The 14,051-nt window shown below is 37.8% G+C and overlaps 1 protein-coding gene across 4 annotated transcripts in view; it reads right to left on the bottom strand.

The window, feature by feature from the left end:
* Nucleotides 1–14,051, bottom strand: part of LOC137259035 (zinc finger homeobox protein 4-like) — a 137,831-nt gene that overhangs the window by 40,869 nt on the left and 82,911 nt on the right. Inside the window, exon 1 of one of the 4 annotated variants that reach the window (XM_067796742.1) lies at nt 5,736–5,763. The exons of 2 other annotated variants lie outside the window; for them this stretch is intronic. The gene's annotated coding sequence lies outside the window, so the exon portion shown is untranslated. Of the gene's footprint in view, nt 1–1,036; nt 1,094–5,735; nt 5,764–14,051 lie in introns of those variants that run through there. One more of the 4 variants, XM_067796741.1, reaches the window with a different exon arrangement.

Here is a 14,051-nt window from a genome sequence, read left to right as displayed (position 1 = left end):
TTGGTGTAAAATATATATATATATTCAGGGACTGCAAATGCATGATACAAAAAGATACTAATGAACCACTGATTAGCATATTGCTAGAAACAATATAATTACTTAAAATTCTTACACCATATGAACTAAATTACAACTGCCTATTTGGAAGACTAATTAGAAAAAAATGCTCATTAACACAAAAATTCAGACTAATTAGTCAGCTTTTACATGTGATTTGTTTTGCTTCATGAATTCATAATTTGTACACTAATTAGCAGTGACAATTTCTGAGCAACACACATGATTGTTGAAAACAGAAAATAGTTAGAATACCACGAAAACATTAATCAAAAAGTTCATGATATCATACAACTTTAATTGCAAAAGAAAACTTCTATGTAACATCAACTAAGAATGTTTAAATTCAAACATTCAGCAATTCGACATAAAACACAGGATTGACAGAACATTAAATTGGATATTGATTCAGACAATCTCTTTTTCCACTGACAAGAAAACCCAAACAGGGCCTCGCAGACTGTGTTCGGATAAGCAGAGAACAAGTGTTTTTTGCCAGGATTCGTTGAGGTTGTAAATGGTGGCAGACAGAGGGGTTTAATACAGCATCACAGCAGAGTTTTAGCTTGTGCCAGTCAAATGTGTATATATACCTGTCAGACTGCTTGTTCATCCTGACTACTGATGAACTTTCTCAAGTTTCTGGCGGGAGTAAAATGCCTAACAGGCATGTACAATCAGATTAGGGGCGTTATATAATAGTGCTACTGAAACCCAAACATCCAAATCGGTAGCAGAAGCCAGTAGCTCAAGACCCTCCTTCAAACCGTCCCAGAGAACTTCCAGAATCAAGTCTGGCAGTTATAGTAAATAATGGCTGCAAAAAGCGCCTGCTTCTTTCATAAAGAGCAGACGTGATACCCCAAAAGTAAACTTCCTCTAGTTGAATGAGCAGAAGCCGTGAGAGGGTTGTAGTCATGTTGTATGTAAGGTCATAACAAGAGTCAACCATGCAGAACACTGATGTACCACTTACCAGGTACCTCTGGTAGCAGAGGTGGAGAGAGAGGTAAAGAGGGATGCGGCCTGATAGTGTCCACTGCTGCCTGATCCAGGGATAAATCAAAGAAAATGAGTTGCGATGAGGGCGTAATGAAGTTAGAGAGGCAGCGAACGCGAGGCGTGAGGGCTACTTACACTACAAGCATTAATCAGGCAGCGAGGACCAACTTGTTCCCGTCTCTGCCTGTGCCCTCCCTAGCCTGATCTACTGCCCAGTAGGGGCAACTGTGGACAGCCCTCTCTCAGCCAAGCGTATCATATGCAGATCACTAATTACAATTTGGCCAGGACAGAGAGACCCCTGCTACAGGTGCTTAGGTCCTAAAGCCTTCCTTCTAAGTTGCGCATTGGACAGCAAGATGCTTTGTTAAGATGGGAATGACTTTTTGACCTCTCAGTTTCACTTTTCTTTGAATCTGACCAGGCAGTGATGGGGAGAGGCTAGCAGGCTCAGATCCTCTGCATGTGTTAATGATTTGTTTGACCAGGAATACTGGTGTAATTTCACAGGCCCGGGTTGATTACAGCTCTGTGCTACACTTGTTATATGAATGTCTCAACCTCTCTCCACATGCCATCAGGGGTGCCTTCCTCTCCTCTGTAGACTGACCCTTCATCGGAATTTCTCCTCAATTAATTTTTTCAAACAATTACACAACCATACCACATCACACCTATGTGATGACCTGGAATTCTCTGTTTTCAATAATTATCAGCAAATATTCAACTACCATTTATAATCCATCCTGAAGACTGGACATACCTTCACACTTGAGGAAACAAAGCTGCAAGGCGTCAGGCATGTTGCATAACACATACAAAACATATTTGTATGACATTATGTAAGAACTTGGAGACAATGCCATGGCTTAGTTTGTTTTAGTCCATGAATCAACACTTGGTTCTCAATAATTACATCATTATGTAACAAAGAAAACCTAATTACATTGATTAAACAAATCAATGCCTAGTAATAATTAATTACTAGTGTTCAGACAAAAAAAAAACAATAGTGGTAGGGACATACATTTTCTAATTAACTTTCTAAATAACCAGCCTGAGAAAATTAAATTAGAATTGATAAATTATAAATCACTAATTACAAAAATAATCAGTACAAAAGCATACAATTTCCTGTTAGGACCTTTCACGACAGTTTGTGGTCAAAAGATATTTTTATGAGGCTAAATAATCATTAAGTCTTAATTGCAAAATAAAAAGTGAACCCAAATTAACAAAATCTTATTGTACTTACGCATAAAGCTGAGATACACTTCCTTGTGTTCAGTTAAAGCTCTGACTCTCATATGATTAATTCAGTCTGACAGAATCACGGTATGTATTTATTGGACACTTTTACTTAAATATTAATCAGAATGAATCCTGATAAAAGTTGGCATAAATCACATGTTGTGGTACTGTCATTTCGCTGTTTGACGTCTTTGAGAGGGTGCAACTTCATATACTAATCCTAATTTAAAATACAATTCCGATGAAAGCTTGGTAATGTGTTTATTAATTTTAAGTTATGACAATGAAACCTACATGGAAATATTCTGGTAATATATAATATTTTATACACTAGTGTATGTTCACTGATTTCTCCATTGTCAGACCATTCACTGATGCTTCATTGTAAGTTATTTGCATGAAATAATGACAATTTCAAGTTTCACTTAATTGACAACATGTAATTTTCTATATAACTGTGGTTACTGGGGCATATCCAGAAACACTTTTTTTAATATCATATACTTTATGCATATTATGATAAATTCGTTTTCAAACCCAAAACATGAAGGAAGTGCTGATCTATAAAACCTCTGCTGATAATTAATTCTCAAACAAATAAAGTTTTTTAATTGTAGTTGTTTCATTATTAAACCACATATTACTTTTTTTTATACTGAGAATAAATTTTGAACATTTTTCATATGTGTCTAATGATTATTATTAGACATAGTTAATAAGGGAAAATAATCTGATAAATTTGACGCAAAACAAAGTTCACAAAATAATTTATACAATTCCTTTTGATTTTCTTCCAAAAGTGACAAATAATTGTTGAAACAAATATGAAACAAAGTCGACTCATGGACAGAAATCCATGTGTTCTCTATGGTATAGTGGCTTAGTCAAACATGCATATACACCCAGTGTGTTCAACACACATACCATCAATTATGCCACAAAACAAGCATAAACTGATTCTATGCTTATTAATTAGCCCCATTTTCTTTTAATTAATATGTTGGAAAACACATAAACAGGTTAACATAATGTTGAAGTAACAACTTAATCACTGGATCCAGTAATTAACAGAGAATATGTTCCAAGAATATCTCAAAATTGTTTGTGTTAATTACTGCTATGTCAAATTACACACATCTAATGGTTTCCTGGTAATTCAGGGCAATTACGTCTGAGTGCATGTCAGAGTTCATATGTTTCCAACACACAAAAATAAACGCATGAGCACCATGCTTCTGGATGTGATGCATGCATGATATTAACTTAAATCAGTCATTTCAATGCCAGTTAAATTTTGCCAAATGAAAAATAACTTGAGATCATATCTGGTACTAACACAACAAACAGCAGGCACACATAGAAAGTCTGTTAAAAATGCCCTTTAGTTTGCATTCAAAACAACATAATCATGTAATTTTAGCGTATTCTGGGCTGACTTTGGGATTTAATTCAATCATTGAAACTATCAGTGGTTTTGTGTATTACATTCCTTTGGCCAACTAATTTTATTCAGATTTATCAGCATTCTGAGATACCAAATATGTTATTGGTTATTCTTTATCTACATGTCTACCAAAAAATATTTTTCAGAAATATTTTTCAGAAAATAATTGCATGACTTTTGAAATAGTTTCATTAAACTTGCAAAGGTTTTACAACCCCAGTCACTATGTATGACAATAACAGTAAAACATATAACTGTACATTGTCCCTGTAAACATTGCACACAAAGTTCTATAGTTCAAATATGGATCATACCTGTAGTCTATAGCACAGTCTGACACAATGTCTGTGCCTTTGAAAACATGCTGATGGCACAAAAACTATTTGGTAAATCCACAGTTGAGTAAATCCACAAGAATGGTGTATCCTGTATCCGTCAAGAGGAGGTACGAGCTATGACCTATCGCCTCCTAATCCACTCTCATTCTGACAGGAGTTGACCACCGTTAGAGAGCCCTAGCCGGCCAGATGATTGGGGCTACTGTTTGTCTCAAACACAAAAGGGTAGCACACCAGAAAGAAAAGCACTTTTAATTAATCTTAGTTACACAAGCTGTCCCAAGCATTTCATTAGCTGGAGGCAGTCAAGTGAAATATTCATCAAGGACAATTCTAAAGAAGCAGTAATTAGTCAAGACCTAATCTCCTACGCGTTAATCCCAAAATTAAGGCTCATTGTTCTGTCCGGTCACTGGCTTGTTAAGACACAGCTGTGTGCCCTAGGCAGATTCTCGGACAAAGTCACTGAGAAATTACATATCGTGTTGTAATACCTTCCAACCTGCAGACTTGATCTTATGGGGAGGCTGGGTTTTGAATTCTTTAGTTTACAACTTTGACAACACTTGAAGATAATACAGGGGTATTTGTGGCTACTGTGGAGTAGACAGAAGAAATCAGTGTGGGTTGAGGAGGGAGGATGTGAGAGGGGTCATCTCTGCCAATGCAAATTATCTCTCTAGAACTCAGTAGCAAACGCCTGACAGACCATTGTGTAGTTTTCAATTATCACCAACAAGATGCCGACTGTGTCGACAGACCGGACAGCTCACTTACCACTAGGTAAAAAACCTCTATCACTTGATCTGCAGATAAATAAAGGCTTTTTAATCTTGAAACTTATCCCTCAAAGCTTGTCCAAGCATGACTAGCACTGGGCATAAATTTACACTAGAGATTATGACACTTCACTTCACTTGAAACTGGAGAAAGCAAGATAAGAATTTCTTATCATACTGTACATGTACAACAAAATAAATTCACTTTGAAGAAATGAAAAACAAAACTGGTTACATTTCACTAAAAAAAAACCCCATCTCCATTAAAAAAAAAGAAGCAAGATTGTCTGGTGATTACTTAACCTGCAAGTAACCTCTGGCACATGGCCTAACCCTATTGTCCACCCTGGTATATAACCCTGGACCTAGGACCATTGCTGACAACACTCACTGACCAGTAGGATGAAAGGTTATGCCCCTAGAGATGAGAACGAGCAACAAATAGACCCCTAACCTGACAGAATTTCTTCTAAAGTTATAAAACATGAGCAGATTAAGCCTGATCACCTCTAATCCTAGCTGTATATTGATTTATTAGTTTGACGTCAGCTATCTCCCTTTCTCTGATGGCTTCTGTCGGCTAACTGTTGCCCAAGAGCTATTATTATTCTGCCCGAGTCACAGCATAACGAAGCCGGCACATTATCTGAGGAAGAGTGCGACCCAGAGATTGGCCTGTGTGACTAGATCGTGGCCTGGCCAGTGAAGATCGGTCTCGGCAGCAGCCGGGCAGCCAGCCACCAGTAGATAGAGGCAGACGGGCAAGGCATCCTACATCTACACCCTCATGTTGTAAATATTGTCAAGATTCTGTCACAGCACTGTGGTCAACATAGAGTAAGGAAAAACTAAAGTATTTACCTGTCCAGGCCCCCTGTGTCGATAGCTGTCATCATATGGTACGGTCCGTGTATAGAAACAAGTGAAGCAAAGAGGGCCTCTCTTTTCTCCCTCGGGGTGAAACAAGCAACTCCTATGACCCACTTAGCCCACGATTAATGTCCATGTGAAAAGTGGTCGGACCAGGCTGGTCCCCGACAGGGACACGTTAATTATACATCCTTTAGAATTCTGCATTGGCGATAATAAATGGCAACTCTTTTGTGTCGGTGATGCCTTTTCAAATATTAGCTGTGGCCTGGCTCGGGTAATTTGGCTATCCTGTAACGTGGTGGGTCGATGAGCAAGAGGGACCGATGCTCCTTTCGTCCCTACCCCGACTCTCAACTGCCCTCCCTCCCTCCCTCGCTCTGGCTAGCCCGCCTCTGCTTTGCATATATGCAAGGCAATTAGCCCAAACAGACAAATCACTCATTAAGTGGTACAGTATGGTGCAGGGCGATTATACTAATGCTGGTGCCAGGGCCTTGATCAGATTTCAATCCCAGCCTAGTGTTTAGTGTAAGGCTGATTAAAATCCTCTCATTACAAGAATGTATAACACAGCAGCCATCTTCTGTACAGCTCTCTCTCGTCAATTAATTGGCTCTCCAGAAAATATGCGTCATACTGTTTCGGGCTGTCAAGATGCCTTTGTCTTGCAGGAAAAAATATGGCACAAAAACACATGAACGGAAAATTACTTCTACACTGGACCAAATCAGTTAGAAAAACAATTAGGGATGGTAGATTTGTGTTCAGAGTTCTAATTAGCACTTACTGAATATACGTCTTCGTAGCTGGGGGCACGTGGAAAAAAACCTACTCTAATATATACTTCATGGGGGTTTTTTGCATAAAGAATTACTGGTTCAAATCACAATAGTTTTTCTGCTAATACAATAAACAAAATTATATGTTTGGCTGAAAAAATCTGATCAATCAGTATAATTTAACTTCTCTAAAATTGGCACTTGTTGATATGTATTTTAAACACAACAGGTAAACAGGTACTTTTTTTCTGTTTCAATATCCATTTTTCAAAGGTCAGGTGTTGATACCAAAAATAATTTGAAATGTCAGACATACTGCATTTTTTTAAGCATAAGAAATTTATAGATCACATAAGAAAATACCAATCTGCTTCATAATCTACCCCCAGCTCTCCCCAACAAAAACTTGACATGACCAACAAAATACTTGTAACATAAATCAAAGTACAGAAACTGCGTTTGGTTAATTATCAAACATGAAAATACATGAAATTCAGGATCCATTAAAATGAATAAATTGAAATTTATTACTGATATTTGATCAGTCTGCCAGAACTAAACAATCTAAGATTGTCGTTTGTATTGTTACAGCAGCTATGTGTGTGCTCCTGACAACGATTCTAACCAAATGTTTCCCAGATTCCCTCCCTTCAACTGCACGGACAACTCCTCCTACCAATAAAACCCTGTGTGGAGATTTCACCTGTCTGCAGATCTTGAACGCATCACGAATGTACGTGTCATGTGCTGGAAGGATAAACACCTGTATCGGAAATTGATCTTCTCTAATTGCACCTTAGTCTTGCTGTAAAACAGGGAAGAGTTAACCACTCTATAATCCTGTTTTGGTTACAACAGTGTACATTAGCCTTTGTGGCATAGAAGCATATGATTTTTCTAAAATCCAAAATCTTAATTCGTCACTGGATGCAAACCTATAATTACATTTTTTTTTCAATAAAAACACAATTTAAACTCAAATTTCCTGTTTTGATGATGCAGATGTGAAAAAAAATACACTGGAAAATGGACAGCTTTTTGCAGCTTTTATCTGTAGTACCAACATTATCTTGTGAAGACTTAGACTTCTAGGATTGCAACGATGATCTATCATAGCAAACAAAAAAAAAAAGATACATGTGCAGACTTATAACTTGATATAATATGAAAGTATTATGTTTTAAACTAAAAAAATCATTCAAAGCAAAAACATATTAAATGTGCCTTTTTTAAAAAAAAAAAAGAAAGAAAAGAAATATAGTCAGCTATTAAAACACTACAATTTTAATAATTTTGGTTCAAGATACTTAAAAGGTATTTCTTTAGATTCAAAGCTCACAGTATAAAAAGCAATAGCATATAGCAAGGATTTAATAATTTTCAGTTGCTGATTATAAAGGTGACCTACCATAAATTCAAACTGTTAATCTTTATGTATTCATAAGATTAATAAAGGGCTTTTTCTACTCCCCTATAAATGTAAATATGGCAGCCAAATACCACTGATGGATGTACCCCTCAATTCAGATGAACACACAAGCAGTTGTACACCTGTATGACATACTTGCATAAAGAAGTTGTTTGATAAATAGTATTCAGGTGTGTACAAGGCCTGAAGACAACAGGGGAAGACTTTATTTGATTAACCTCTTGATGGTGATATGAAACCATCTTTGTGGGTCACACCCTGATCTTAATGAGCAGACAGACTGAGGCAGCCATTTTGATTTTACATGTCTCTGTTAAACTTTTTTAGTAGAATTAGACAGCATTCTAAAGTCCATACCTTTGCAACACAGATATGACTTGTATAAGCTCTCTAAAATGAAGAAAATCTATTTTAACAATTTTTTTTAGAATCAATATTCTTTTGAATAGTAAAATAATACAGGTATCCTGTAGTTTCGTAACTTGTGAGTCAAAGAGAGAAAAAAAGAGAAAACAAAATATAACAATACTCCAACTCATAAAAATCCTTGTTTACACCAACTTAAAATTCCCTTGCAGATATATCTGACCTACAATAAAGTAAGTAAGTAGGTGTAACACCATCTTCTTGACTTCATCTGCAGGTGATATGATCTCATATTTCATGTGCATATCAAGGCAAGCCTTGACTAAATCAGTTATAAAGCCCATATGATATAGCGTTTATTACATGTACATATCAAGTGAAGTGGATTGGCTCAGACATCTTGATAGCAAGCCAGAGGGAGGTAAAGCTATTAGAAAGTATGAAACTCATGTAAATCAAATCTGGAGGGTTCCATTTCCAATGGGGGTGGAAACATGGTGAAGACAATGCTGTGTTACTTATTGAAGAAACTAGTGACCATAATAGCATTCACATTTGATAGATGGAAGCAGTAGAAGCACCAGAGCAAGGATGCTGATTGAGCTGACAATAGCATGCCCGTACTAACGAGATGAGCTAATTAACTGGGTGCCATGTCAACCTGTGACGCAAGTGATCACGGCCTGACGTTTGAACAGCTAGACCTCCCTATTATACAGACTTGCACAGCCTGTGCAGGTTATCACAATAATGGCGCGGATCAGATTTCTCACTGTGAAGCTACTGGCAAGAAATTGTCGCAAATTATGAAAAATGGCGCAAACTGACTTATGCATAAGAACTCGCTAGGAGGGAAAACGTGTAAAATCACAACCCTCATGGTGGGACCTCCTAAAATTGCACCCTTAGTTCGGGGGCCAGGTCAACATTTTGCGAAGGCTCATTATCTTTTAAGAGCTACATGGCTGCAGCAATTGATTGGGCCTCATTTGAACAGAAGCATAGAAATTTGGCAGACATGATCAATTATGCAATGGAAGGCCAATGGAGGCTTGTCTAGATTAATCTGGTATAAAGAACACATGGAGGTGGCCCGCTGACCTTGCCTCCAGGAGTCCCAACCCACACCGACCCTTCATGAACCAAAGCGAACAAACCCCGTTTTTCCAGTGAACAAGGAACCAGGACTTTCACTGGAGTACAATGCTTACCCGTATTCGGCCAGCATAACCATGCATAAAAACTCCCCTCGAACATATTATTGCTTTCTGTGCATGAATAAAGACACATCAAGAATACTTCTACTTCTGTATTAAAATAATTCACATTTGCTTGAGAATTTCCTAGCAACAACGAATTGCATTTCCCTTCTGTCAAGGAATTTAGTAATAGGCGCGCTGCATTACAGCAACCCTTCGTGCAGTTAATGGTTTCTCACTGTTAGAATTATGAATCCTTTTAATGTAATGCTTTCTGTGCCAATATTTAGACACAATGTATCACAAACCAATCAGAACAGGCATTGGGCGTCGCAGGTGGCCATGGTGCTCAAAATCATGGAAATAAAATTCTGACAGACTGAATGCAGAATTGGACTACCATTAGGAGACCTGTAATGTCTTCATTACGCAGGATTAAAGAGAACTGGATAAGATTAGAGGACAAAGTTGCTCCACATTCTTCCAACGTTATTTTGACCAATCGTTGAGAGGACGCATGGAGATTATGATAAACAGGTTTAAGCTTAGACAATAAGGCTTGTGTCTTATGTACACAACAACCAATTAGGGGTTTAGTAACCAAGGGTTGTGGCTGATAAACAACTGCCCTCCAAAGTCCTACAAAGCTCTTGTGATAACATGTTTGATAAAAGAACATTCCCATTATGCAAGAAATTTAATTTCGTGAATGACCTTTCTTAGACTTCATAATTAACACATTCATTGGCAGTGACAAACTAGGTAGGTTCAAGTATGCCGACTATGTACCTGAACAGGATGTTAATTACAGGTGGGTTGTCCGCTAAGACAATTACTGACTTGTTTGTCTGTTGCGATAACAAATGTACTTAAGTTTATCATCGTATGCTGTTGACCTACATTGAAGAAGAAATTGCGCCTTAACAGGTTGACGATTCAAGACATTAGCACTGATAAGAAACTTTATTGTATAACTAGGGAATCAATAAGGTCTTGTGCAAGTCATTTCAGATACAAAACTTTGTACCTACATTGTGGTCAGGTGTACCCACTTTCATCCTTGATTGTTCAATCTTTAAAGAGAACTATGGTGAGACAGAATTATAGTTGAACCATGTCCATTATGTCTGTAGCACTCCCTCACCTTCAAATTTTGCCAATGACAACCTGCCAAACAAGGTTCCTTCCTTTCACTCACTTTCTATCCACCCAGATGGTCTTACCATCCACACGCTCTACCCATCCAGAGACGCTGTACCCACCTAGATACACTCTACCCATTCAGAGACGCTCTACCCATCCAGAGGCACCCACCTAGAAACTCTACCCATCCGGAGATGCTTTAACCATCCAGAGGCACTACCCATCCAGAGATGCTGTACCAATCCAGATGCACTAAGCGTGCTAATACATTCATCCTGCTAGATAGATACGACCAGTTTTACATCCTTTTAAACCCATCATTCTTTTCACCAAACACATTCACCATCAATACCAGATTAACACAGTCTAGTTAAAAAAAACCCAGATCAATACCCTTTGACCTTAGACCAGCATCTGATCAACACTCGACACCCTTAGACCATCAACAGATCAACTTAACAGATCAGCACTTGATGCCCATAGACCATCAACAGATCAACACTTGACACCCCTAGACCATCAACAGATCAACTTAACAGATCAGCACTCGATGCCCGTAGACCTATAACAAATAAAAAATCTCACAATGTGAAGTCATACAAGTGAAGGCAAGTGATTACATGGCATACAATCTCAATGGACTGCTACATATGCTGTGCCCTCTGCTGTCTGCCCTGTAGCTAAGTGCATCAGTCGCATTTATCCCATTTACACAACACTGACTATAACCCATTGTCCCTCTCACCAGTTTGACAACTTGCCTCAAAAATCACACCACATATTCTCAGGAAGTCTTTCTCAATTATAGGGCCTGATGTATGGGACATATCTTTATGATGTCAGAGAACCTATCCACAACCTTGGACTTCCATTTGCATATGATTTGAAGCAGTGCACTACATAAAAGTGCCCTTTTGAAAGATTTCACAAGTTTTAATTATATACACAGTTTGTTAGTGCCTTTCTTACTGTGCTCAGGTCAGAGTCTCATCATGAATATACAGGCTCCTTTGAAGGAACTAATACAAGTTTATGTGTAAGATTGAGAATGAAATTTAATGTCATTTAAGTCACAATCAAATATTCACACCCTTTGGGCATGCAGCAAATGGCTATTAAATCACAGCCAAGTGGGTGTGCATGTTTACCTTTGATGTCTATACAGTCCTCCATGCAAACAACCTTTACTTGTTGTTTTATTGCATTAATATTGTCTGGTAAAATGTTTGCTTCATGCCTGACAGATCTACAGCATTTTCCAAGCTTAATAGAGACCATAACTATTAACAAATGTTATGAAAATGTTGATCTTTACTTAAAGAGTTTTAAAACATGAAATCGAAAATGTTGTACAAAAGATTTTGAGCCACAGTACATGACAAATGGATGTTGAAACATGTCCAGAGAACTGTGATTATACAGATAATCTCAACCATCATCAACAAATGATTTTCAAAGAATTTCCTTAAATTGTCATGTCACAAGTGATTCATAATTTCCTTGTAAAGTTATGCACAACATCAGTTGGAAATCATTTATGTATCGGTATCAACCAGAATAATGGTGATATAATCATAGCCTTCCACACCAACAACTGGTATGCAGTTTCAAATGCTTATGTTGTAACAACCTGTTAAACCTACTCATTAGTTCTGACACATTGTAAGCACTGGATGCCTCCCTCTCTAAGATACAGACCCATGTTAATTCTGCATCCCACCTCAGAAGACATCAATGTTACACAGGTACCCCAAAGCTCCTTGCATTGCTACTTTATGGGAACTACCCTGCAGAAGAGGTTGACAAAAGTGTCTACAATGTTGATTCGATGATTACAAGAGGGAGCTGGCTTTCGTCTATACTTGTGGCCGTGGATTGCCAATCATGACCTTGTGACAGAGATCACTGGACTTCAAACAACTGAGTGAGAGAGGACAACGTTATACCTCACTGTCTACAACAATGCACTGAGAGAGAGGAAATGTTATACCTCACTGTCTACAACAATCCACTGAGTGAGAGAGGAAATGTTATACTTCACTGTCTACAACAATCCAGTCATATCATGGATGCCCGTAAACCATCAGTGAGTAAGTGAGTGAGTAGAATTGTATGCTGATTTTAACAATATTCCAGCAATATCGTGGCAAGAGACATTTGTTTGTATCCATGTGGGGAATCAAACCCAGGTCTTCAACATGACGAGCGTATGCCATAACTACTTGTCTACTCCCCAGCAAATAACTGATCACGTCCGACCCATGGTGTCTGTTCACGCACATTCTCACTGACAAGTTTTTATTCATGAACATACGTTTTCATAAACCGAAGTTTTTTTGTAATACCTGCTAAAGATAAGCATTTCTTGTTGCCTTACAACAGAATGGGTATGGCTTGCATTGCAGTATTATTCTGAATATCATTTTGTATTGTTGTCCATTGTTTGGGGTGCATTAATGATTACATAAGCAATCTGTGATGTTATTTTATTTGATGTACGTATTCATTACAACTCAACCTAAAATATTTTTGTCCAAGAAAAGTTTCAAAGTTCCATACACAGATTATTCTTGTGGATAGAATTGCGACTGAGAATTGATCTGTGAAGCTACCACTTGTCTGCCTTGACTTCATTGAGTTATTCTGCTTGACCCAAGTCAGCAATACTATTTGTTTACGACAGTGAATTAAGTGAAACTTTCAAAACACAAATGCCACCCAGCTTGTTCAGTCAGAAGCAATAGATCAATTCAAAATACATCAAAATCAGATTCCTTTGATTCCAAACAGACCAAACAATGTTTCCTACTAGAATATATTAATTAAAAGAATCCTTATGTCTTAAGTTTTCTAGGACAAACAAGATTTGACAACCTAAGATTACAGTGAGTCATTAACTTAAACTGGAGCTAGATCAAAGAGGCTATCTGTCGATGGCAACTCACACCTGGCCACCTTATCACCTGCAAGATCGTTAAGAGACAGGTAAGAGCAATGTCACTGATATATCGACTAGTATTACCTGGTTGAAATAAGGTCTGAAAATGCTTGTCTCATTATGGTCTCAAGACAATGGAAAGAGAGGCAATTAACATCAATATTTCACAAGTTTCTGTCAAAGCACTCAGTCTTTTTTAACAACCAATCAGTTCATAGAACTGCATGATTCTGGCTGGTGGCCTCACAACTGTATTTGCTAATCAGAACCAGAGAGCATTTTCACACAGGAAAGTTCCCCAAAGATACTGTCCAATCAAGCTTTATTACAAAGTACTGTTTAGGTCTACAACATACAGTGTACAATCTCGAAGTAATGGGCCCAGTCAATAATAATCTTAGTGCCAATATGTCAAAGACAAGTTCTGATACAGATCAATTCACCTGTTGG

Source organism: Haliotis asinina, chromosome 12 (assembly GCF_037392515.1).
Source record: "Haliotis asinina isolate JCU_RB_2024 chromosome 12, JCU_Hal_asi_v2, whole genome shotgun sequence".
NCBI lineage: Eukaryota > Metazoa > Mollusca > Gastropoda > Lepetellida > Haliotidae > Haliotis > Haliotis asinina.
Note: the sequence above shows the minus strand (reverse complement) of the source record. Positions and strands in the feature narration are given on the sequence as shown.